General features: G+C 45.8%; 1 long non-coding RNA gene across 1 annotated transcript; it reads right to left on the reverse strand.

Annotated features, from left to right (window-relative positions):
• Positions 1–4,706: 4,706 nt before the first annotated feature.
• LOC121146530 lies at positions 4,707–6,655 on the reverse strand. The gene is made up of 2 exons (XR_005882227.1): positions 6,500–6,655; positions 4,707–4,977 (listed from the first exon to the last, which is right to left on the reverse strand). It is a non-coding gene; the product is annotated as an uncharacterized LOC121146530 (long non-coding RNA).
• Between the last annotated feature and the right edge of the window lie 4,016 nt (positions 6,656–10,671).

The raw sequence follows: 10,671 nt of genomic DNA on the forward strand, positions 1-10,671 counted from the left end.
ATGCCCACAGTGGCCTGACTCGCCACAACCAGGAACCTGGAATTCAATCCAAGTTTCCCATGTGGCTATCAAGAGCCCAAGCAGGTGGACCTCTCACAATGCACACAGAAGTTTGGATTGGAAGCAGAGCTGGGCCTCGAACCCAAGCTCTCTGGTTTGGGATACAGGCATCCCAAGTGGTGTTTTAATCCCTGTCCAAATGCCTGCCCCTGAGCGCTTATGGTGCTCATAAAGACCAGTTCTCACCTCTCTCCAATGATGTGTTTCCAGGACCTTTTTGCCATAACTATGAGAGAAGTGTGTGCTCAGATCCTGCCAGTTCAGCCCTGGCTGAAAGGGGAAGTAACTAGGCATTCTAGGGAGGCCCTTTCACTGATCACTGGCAGAGTTGAGAGTTAGTGTGTCTTTAGAAGAAACTGGGAATGGGCAAAGTTTGTCCCCACGACCCCGATGATGATGATGCCACTGTTTACCAAGGCATCACTGTGTGCCAGGTATGATGCTAGGCGTTGGAGCTCATGAGATCAGATCCTTATCCTGTCCTGTGAAATCAAGCTCCTTGTCCAGTGGAGGAAGCAGGCACTCAGAAAACTTAAGTTTCCTACAGGGTCTGCCCCACTGTTGGGTGATGGAGCCGCTCACCATGGGAGTTTTCTGCAAAGACCAACCAGAACTTCTGGCTGAAAGTTCTTTCCCAACCAGCTCCACTCTTGGGATCCCAGTTCCCAAAATGGCTCCCAGGTACAGAAGAAAGCTTATGAGCTCCTCAGATAGGCCTGGGTTTGATACCCAATTCACCACTTACAACTATGCAATCTTGGGCAAATTACAATCTCTTCAGCCTTCAGCTATGTTGCCTTTCCCCTGGAAATCTGATTTTGAAATGAGCAAGCAAGCAAACAACAAAGGTAGTTAAGCAGTGCCTTGATACATGCCTGGAGAGGGGATGCTCCTTGGAGTCCCTGGTGCCACGTGTCAGCTGACTTCCTCCACTGGGGATATAGCTGTGCTTGGTCTCGGCAAGGTGTGGGTCAGTACAATTAGTGGTACTAAGTGCTGGTCAAGAACTCAGGCAGGGATAGGAAAGTACAAGGACAGGGTACTCCCAGAAGGTGGCTGAGATCTGAGTGACCAGAAGGAGCCTCCACGGGAACTTGAAAGGAAAGGCAGGGGAAGTGCGAGGAGCAAGCTTCTAGAGAGCTACTGAGCAGAGCAAGGCAGCCTCCGAGCGCATGTGCCAGGTGAAGCCAAGGAGCTGGGCAAGGGAGAAAATCGTCCGGGGTGCCCGTAGGCTCTGGGAGAACCGGATCAGGGCCACGTGGTGAGCTGATTCCTCCTTCCAAGTGCTCTCTCTCTCTCTCTCTCTCTCTCTCTCTCTCTCTCTCTCTCTCTCTCTCAGTGAAGCCTGGATGGGGGAGAACAGGGTGATAAAAGGAGAGGGAGCCAGATTGGTCAGGAAGCTCCGTAACAGGGCAGGCATTAGAATCTGGAAAGCAGGACTCAGTGGCCACAGGAAGCAGCATGAGACTCAGTTCATGCCCTGGAGGGAGAGCTGCCAGGGACAGCTGGTGGACTGGATGAAGGAAGCGGGCAAGAAGAATTAAGAATAACCCAGACTGCTGTTACTTGCAACAAAATCCAACCCCACTAAGGATTTTGCTTTGTTTTTTCACTGATGGCACTACCTGTTTGGTTGAACATGACAAGTAGCTGTCTTCCACTCGGGGTCCATAGTGTACGTGCAGGGGGAGGGGATAAATGCATGTCTATAAACACTGGAATTATTTTCAGCCTGAGAATGAGCCACACAAGACGCAGTACCAGTACTGTCAGGCTTCCTTCATTTTCTTCACTCTGGGCCCTTTGCTCATTCAGTGGCATGACTGGAATCCCAGAATATCCATGGTACACAAACTTGACTTCCTATCATGTGTCACCTGTTCATCTCACGTGTGCAACAAGAGCAGTGCCAGCCCATCCTACTGCCCTTAGTAGAAGACTGAACTTCTGCAACTCACTGGCCCATTGGCAAATGAAAGCTGAATACTTCCAATGGTTCCAAGGGCCTTCTAGTAGTCTCTAATGGTGTGTGTATTCAATTGATATTTGTTGAGAACCTGTCTGCCAGCTTCTGTTCTGGGTACTGTAGTGGTAGCAGGGAATAACATACAGAGTGTTGCTACCATATGGGGTTGCCATGGAAGTTAGAAGAAACAGGCAATGATGCAATCATGAAGTGAATAATGGAATAGGTGTATTCCGTGAAGAAAATCAGGTAGGATAACAGGCTGGATGGAGAGTGACTGGAGGCTCTAGGGTGGCACAGGCATTGAGGTCCATGATGTTTTGTGTATGTGCAGAAAGAACTCCCTCCATTTCAACTCTGTGACTGCTAAACCCATTATTTTATTCAAATAACATCAATTAAAACAGAACTTTGAGAAAGAATGTTTTGATTATCTGAACGTTCCGATCCAAAGAAGATTAGTGCTCATATTCTTGCTGTTTTGACACATGCTATTTGCAGATGTGGTTTTGTTCCTACTCCAAATAGAGCAGAAAGCAGAGTTCACGAACTAAAATCACCCTTTAAGATTTCAATGTCATTATTTGAAATTTTAATATCATGTTTCTGACACTGCCATTGCTAAAAAGAAAATTTGGGCTAAATGAGCAAGTTAGAAGAAGAGATGAAATACTTTGTGGCCTCCTTAGTCCTCTGAGTACTTCATCCTCTTTATGCTTTTATCCCACCTCCTTGATTATCCACTCATTTCATTTACTCCTTTGGTTAGCAAATCCTTGATCAAAGAGTCATTTGTACTTAGATGAAAAAAAAAATGACAATAGCTTTTCCCCATTGCTTGCTGTAACCAACAGCCACAAACATTGTGGATGAAAGCAAAGCATATTCATTTCTTCCAGTTCTGAGGTTCAGTAATCTCAATAGTTCTTACATGGCTAAAATCAAAGTGTTGGTAAAATCAAGACTTTGCCTCCTGGAGGGAGAGCTGCCAGGGCCCTGGTGCTCTTCTCTGCCTTCACAGCCAGCAACACGATGTCTTCTCTTCTCTCTTTCTTTGACTACAACACTGCCTTCCTACCTTCCTAGGCAAATTTCCTTTCCTAACTCAGACCTCCCACAACCTTCCTACTGCTGACAAAAACCTGTATAACCTAGCATCATTCCCAATTTAAAAACAGGGGTGCAACCAGCTTTGCAAATCCCCTTTGGCCCTTTTGCCATGTAAGAATCATATCAGTCACGCATAACAGGAATTAAAGCGTGAACATCTTTGATTGGTGGGGTGGCAGGATTCTACCTGCCACAGCTGTAACCCATCAGGGGAGACAGTCAATGGAGGACTGCACGCATAGCAACCCAGGGAAAGCTACTGTGTACTAGAGCTTCCTGTAAGTGACCAAAGTGGCGAGTATATCTGTTATTACTCCAGGGCTGATATGGATCCCATTCTAGACCATGGGCTCTATTGTGCATTGGAAACCTTGGTCTCTGGATCTACCTGGCATTTCCATAGCAGGCTCATCAGAGGGTCCAGGTATAATTTGTACCCTCAGTGGACCCTGGAGTTGCTATGAAGTCAGAGGTGCTTGAATCCAGTATCAGGCAGGGGCAGGCGTTTCTAGGTGGCCAGCAGGAACGTTTGCATCTTCCTCCACCACCATCCCCAAAATCAGAAGGTCAACTTTTGTCCCTCTTCTCGTAGATCCTCGGAGCCTGGAGACATCTGTGTAGACAAAGCTGAAGCCAGTGCTGCAACTGAATCACAGGCTGGAAGCTGGAGACAAGCAGCCAATGCAGAGCAGCTCCTGAGTTCCTGGGAAACCTGGGTTTACTCTGTTTAGGCCAGCAAATGCCAGACTGACAGCTCCCTTCAGCAGAGAGCCTTAAGAAAGTAACCACATGCCACTTTTGCATGGTGTGTGTGTGTGTGTGAATAACATTATTTTAGGCATGGAAAAAAAATTTCTCTTAGATAAGAATAGCCATGTAATACTATTCAGGTAAAAGTTTCTGCCCTCTTCTGATATAATTAAATCAAATATACTTTAATTCTCAAACCAGAGAGGGGGCCATTATGTGCAACACAGGCCAGCACTCAGCTTTGGAATGAATGCTCAAAAAAAAAAAAAAAATTCTAGTCTTTTTCTCCCCCACACAGAAATCTCAAGTTCCCTACCTGAACCATAGCCCTTTCTTTTCCCTTTCTCTATTTTTTAAAAATTACTTGAAAGGCATAGTTACAGATAGAGCAGGAGAGAGAGAAAGAGATTTTCCAACTGTTGGTTTATTCCCCAAATGAGTGCAACAACTGGGACTATGCTGGGCCCCAAGCACTTAGATCATCCTCTATTGCTGTCCAAGATGCATTAGCAGGAAGCTGGATCAAAAGGTGGAGCAGCCAGCATTTGGACGGATGTCCATAAGGGATGATTTTCTATCTGCTGACTCATTCCCTAAATGCTCAAAACAGCCAGAGAAGACAGGCCAAAGCCAAGGGCTAGAATGCGGTCCAAGTCTGCCACATAGATAGCAGGGGCCCCAGCACTTGAGACATTGCCTGCTGCTTCCCTGGATGCAATAACTAGAAGCTGCATTGGAAGCAGAGTAATGGGGACTTGAGTAAGGACTTTAATATTTTAAGTAGACCTCACAAAATTACACCTTGACTAGCCACATTTTTAATCTATTGATGGACTCATATACAAAGGTTCTTCAAAATTTGGAGGAAAACGGAACTGAAAAATAACTTCAGGTGGAAAAAAAAACTTGAAATCCATGTGTAGCTTTTTCACAATATGTGTTCTCCATGAACATTTTGAGGACCTGTGCATGAATGTCAACAATCTTCTGTACAAAAAGCAGCTTACTTTTTCATTCCATTCTCTACACATTTCTTGAAGTGCCCTTGTGTGTGTGCACTGGCTTGACGTTGTAGAGCTCAGCTCCTGATCCTGGAGATATGAATGAGAAGCACGGGCTATTGAAGTTGGATACTTTGATGTTGCTGTCACAAAGGATAATGCTGTGAGGCAGAAGGGCAGCTGGGAAAGCAGACACTTGAACATTTGTAATCAGAAAGAATGAAGCATTGTATGAGCCTCTGCAGAGAAAGCCAGAGCCCAGGTGGTTCCCTGAGGGATGAAGTTCATGATAGAGAACTTCATGGTGGAAAAGAGGAAGAAAAAGCTCCTGGGAGTGAGAGCCCTGGATATTAGGTATGTCCCTGTATGATGCAGGAGAGAACATCAGCCATACAGTATCTTCTGCACCCACTGTGCACCCGTGCAGTGAGGCACCCAGACAGTGAGCTCTGTTCTCATGATCCTCTTTGGCCATCTTGCAACTCAGATCTCATTGATTTTAAGGTTTATTTTATTAGAAAGGCAAATTTACAGAGAGAAGAAAAGACAGAAAGATCTTCCATCTGCTGGTTCATTCCCCAAGTGGCTGCAATAGCTGGAGCTGAACCAATCCTAAGCCAGGAGCCAGAAACTTTTTCCGAGTTTTCCAAGGCTTTGGATGTCCTCTACTGCTTTCCCAGGCCACAAGCAGGGAGCTGGATGGGAAATGGAGCAGCTGGGACATGAACCAGCACCCATATGGGATCCCAGCTCATGTAACGTGAGGATTTAGGCATTGAGCCATTGTGTCAGGCCCTGATCTCATTGAATCTGGCACACAGATCTGCCATTCATTGATTCATTCCCTCAAATGCCTATAATGCTTGCCCTAGTGTGACCAAACCCAGGATCCAGAGACTCAACTCAAGTCTCCCACATATGTGGCTGGCAAGGATGGGCTCAAGTTCCTGAACCATCATGTGCTACCTCCCAGAAGGCACTTCAGCAAGAAGCTGAGATCAAGAGCAAAAGCCAAGACTTGAATCCAAACATTTTGTTATGGATGCAGGTGTATAAAGAGACATTCTAATTGCTGGATTAGATGGCCCGTTTCCACAATTCAGATTTTGAAAGCATCTCTATTATCATTCTAGTGTACATGATGGAAAAACTTGAAACCACTGTTTCCAAGTTGACTTTCTAACCAGGAGGAAAACCTAACTCCTACTGGTCAGACTCCTGGGACTCACATTGTGGCTTATCACAGCCTTCACATCCAAGTTACGTGTCATGCTTACTGGTGGCCTGGCATGCTCTGCATGCTGAGGGTAGAGCAGCAGGAAGCAGTCCAGTGTTGTGCTCTTAGCTCCCATCTTTGAGATGAAGCAGAAAAAAAATACATGAATAAATCACTCCAGATGATCATGGATGCCATGAAGAAAACAAGTCACGGTGATGGAAAGAGAGTAAGGATGAAATGAGAAGGGGTAATTCAGACTGGAACAAAAAAAAAATGATCTCTCTAAGGATCTGTTCTTCAGCTGTGTTCATTGGTGGAGTGCCAGACCAACCCAGAAATCCCTGAGGAGAACACACTGTAGTTCAACAAGAGTGAGAAATGTGTTGTTCTTACCCATGGAACATGATTTTTCCAGTTGCTATATGGGTTGAGGTTGGAAGAGGAGAAGGAATGAACCATGTAGATACCTTGGGAAGAGGGTGGCATGCAGAAGGAACAGCACGTGTTATAGCCCACAGGTGAGAACAACAAAGAGACAAAGTTGGGTGTAAATAGAATTTGGAACCAAGAAGCATCATGGAGTATGATAAGGTCATAATGGTTAGTGGTGTCCAGAACTGCAGGAACCAGTGAGCGCTAGTCTTCATTTTATGTGCAATTGGAAGGCATGGGAGGGTGTTGACATAGTCATAGAATCTGACATAGTTTTAAAGACTATTCTGGCCATTACATGGAGTCTATGCAGGAGGCAAGCAACAAGGAATGGGAAAACAACTAGGAGATTGGAAGTAGTACATTGGGTAGTACAGGTATGGGTGGTGTGGCATGAATTTAGGAGGCAGAGGGGAGAAGGAGAGAATGGAAGGACTGAGAAGCAATAGAATCTGCGTATGAGCTGTAAAGGGCAAGGAGAAATCCAGGGAGTCAGCAGCTAAAAAGGCTGGAGGACAAACAGAAATCTCAGCAGTGAACAGCAAGTTCCGTTTCAGTCATATGAGGCATAGGCTGCCCATTAGACATATATATTCTGGAGCAGTTCCTATTTTAGGTTTAACATTTGTCCCTGGTTGTCTCTGTTAAATGAAATTTCCTATGCCATGTTCTAGGAAGCACAGGTTCCTGCCTGGGATTCCTGGACAAGTCACTGGTTGCTCTCTGGTGGTGATAACGATCTAAGATGATTGAGACAATGCCCTCCAAGATGCTAGTCTGTGGCTGTACCCTGACTTTCCCCTTCCTTTACAGACAATCACAGATATCAACAGTGCTGTAGATGAGAGAGGGTTTGGGACACCGTACCTTCAGGAACCTTTGGTCAGTATTTAGGCTACTTCCTGTTCATGCTGAGGCCAACGGTGAATAATCAGAGAGAAAGTCTATGTGAGAGGAGACATTCATTTGTAAGAATCCAAGAAGGAAGAGAAATCTAGCAGTCACCTGTAGGAGACAAGAGGAAATCAGGAGTCCCTGGGAAGCCAGCCCCCAAAAGAGGGACTGAGGGAACAGAGTAGGTGAACTAATATCCCCAGGGACCAGGAATCTGGAGGAAGGACAGGTTCTACCTGGAGCTGATGGAAGATATAGGTTATAATGATGAAGAGATGTGGACTTCCCAGATATGTTGGTAGAAGGCTCAGATATGCGGGTAGAAGGCTCAGAGAAAGACCTTATTCTTTCTCTCTCCCCACCAAGGTTAAATAAAGAGGCCAAACTAAAGCAGTGTATACAGATCACCAACCTGGATGCTCAAAACTCTGGATATGCTTGTTTCCTTGGGACTTTTGTATCATCTCACAGCTGGAATTTGCTTCCTATTCACTGGTGCGTGATTTATAAAATGATCCAGAGCATGGAAGTAGTCGGAGCACCTGGAGTTGAAGCCTCACTGTGCCATCTTCCTGTCTCATGAGGAGCCTCAGGGATTCCCTTCACATAGGCTTGTGGTTTGGGTAGCTGTGGACTGGGAATCCACTGACTCATCTCTCACCTCCGTAAGAGGAAGGGGTGTGAGATCACATCAGGCACACAGTGTAAAACCAGCAGCTCAGGGCCTCACTCTGCCTCCTAAAAGCATTGCTAGGTAATTCTCCCCATGCCTGTGATGTGAGCAGATGGTAAGATCCCTTGAATCATCATGGTGCAATACCTGGAAGCTTCCCAGGAATTAGAAAACTGGTATTAACATTAGAAAAATGGCATTAGTAGAATCCTGTGGCAGAAAAATCCATGTCTGACCTTTGCCAGAATCCCTTTCATTTTATGCTGTTTTTCTCCCAAGGAAGTGAACTTCACAAAGTTATTTTAAAATGTAATAGGATGAATTATCAATCCATTAAAGGAAACAAACCCATTCTAATTAACAACTGTTCATGGGAAAATTGCTTGCTGCTGCAGGGCTAGATAAATGCTGGGGAAATTGTGCCAGCAACACGTTCCAGTTCAATTATTTTGTCCTTACTCAGCCAAGTAATTGATGTCTGATCATTTTGCCTGGTGGGTGTTGATGGAAAGGGAGTGATTTCTCCCCAGGCTGGGCCGGCATCATGAGCAATTTCTGGACTGTGGTTCAAGGAACAAAGGAACTGATATGAGGACTCACCGGGCCAATGTGTCCCTGAACCAACCGCCTAAGGTAGAGGAGATGGAGCAGCCATCTGCCTGTCCCAAGTCACCTGTCAGTCTGGTTGCTGGCAATGCAGACCCCAAGGAAGCCTCATAGACTTAAGGACATTATTCAGTTTTAAATCTGGAAGCAAGTGTGTTTGACAAAAAGAAACTGGGTAGTGATTTTTCTCCTCCTGTTAGCAAAATAGCTGTGAGAGTCACCGTGCACATTGCTAACAAAACCTATCTCTAGACAATTGATTGAACATTGCAACTCATTCAGGACCTTGATAGCTAAATGGCCATTTAAAGAAGGATTTTTTAAAAGTAGTGTTACTTCATAATCCAGAAACATGGGGGGAAAAGTATCCTTCAAATGGCTATCTCCACAGTGAGTAGACCAGACTCTAGCACAAGGTGGGTATCCTGCAGGGGTGTGCCACACTCTTTTGGGCAAAGACACTGTTGTCTCGTCACCCAAACACCAGTTCTTCCTGACTCTATTGTTAAGACTCCTGACTGCTTGCGGATGTCTGCTTTCTCCTGATTGAAGTCAGAGCAACCCCCCAGCTAACCTAATCAGGCAAAGCCAGCACCCTTTGTCAGCAACGGATTTATTTATGGGATGATCCAGTTCTGGTCGTGAAGCATACAAGGCAGCCTGCCAGGGCACTCCTGTAAAGGTCACCTTGATTTTGAAGTTATGTTGGCATTTGTTTCTCTCCTGCTGAAGGCTGCTGTGTGTGGGTGTGGTGCCTAGGGTAGTAGTGACCCCATGGCAGCCCTGGAGACCCCAGCTGGAGCACTGCCAGGAACATGACCATGACCTTCAGGTCATGATAGCGCTGTGATGCCACTGACTCAACCAAACCCACAGACTGTGTACATCAGAGCCTCTGATTGCAGTGTGCCTATTTACTTTTCTTTTAAAGACTTATTTATGTGAAAGGTAGAGTTTCAGGGAGGGAAGGAGAGGCAGGAAGGCAGATACCCTCCACCTGTTGGTTTACTCTCCAGCTGCCCACAACAGCCCCGGATAGTCCAGGCTGAAGCCAAAGGTCTGGGATGCCACCAGATCTCCCACATGGGCTATAGCGGCCTGAAAATTTAGGTCATCCTTTATTGCTTTGTCTGGCACATTAGCAAGGAGATGGATCAATGAAAGTAAAACTGGGCCTTGAACTTGAGCTCTAATAAGTGGTGATGGCACTGCAGGTGGCAGGTTAATCCACTGTGCCACAAAGCTGGGCTCTGATTTCTTTTCCTTTCCTTTTCTTTTCTTTTTTAAAGTTTAAGCTTTATGGTGAAATGTTTTCTATTACCTGCAGGAGAAAAACCTTCACCAGCATCAGTGATAATTTTCATCAAGCAGATGGTCAGAGCAGAGTCCTGGCATTACATAACTCTAGGATACACTCTAATCAGTGTCCCGCAGTTGTGCCAAGCAGATTGCAGAATGGTGGCAGTGAGTGAACAGCTTGCTCCGGGTCGTGGGGTGCACTCACGATCAAGTCAGAAGAAGTAGTGCCAAGAGACTGGCTTCTTCTCCAAAGACCAGCTGGCGTTTGATGCCAGGCACCTCCGCTCTGCTACTGCATGCCTGTGACTTTGGCCACTCTGCTCAGCATTTCCAAGTTACAGCTTTTCCCAGCTGAAATACATGTATTGTGAGGATTCAAAATGACGCATGGTGAATTAGTTAGCAAGATGCTTGCTGCCCAAACATTTTTCTGCTCCCAAACCCTTGATGACAGCAAAGAGCCTGTGACCTGTTTATCTCCTATTGTGAGCAAAACCACAGATAGCTAGGACAGAAGGGAAGCGCCGTAGTCCATGGATGAGATGCAATCTGAAGCTCTCATTCACAAATGGTTTCAATTCATCCCTGATGTACAAATCCACCCAACTCCATCTCCTTAACAGGAAATTCTACAGGGACAAGGTACCATTGGGACAGTGCC

This window comes from Ochotona curzoniae, unplaced genomic scaffold (assembly GCF_017591425.1).
Source record: "Ochotona curzoniae isolate NIBS_2020 unplaced genomic scaffold, NIBS_Ocur_1.0 scaffold_4505, whole genome shotgun sequence".
Classification (NCBI taxonomy): Eukaryota; Metazoa; Chordata; class Mammalia; order Lagomorpha; family Ochotonidae; genus Ochotona; species Ochotona curzoniae.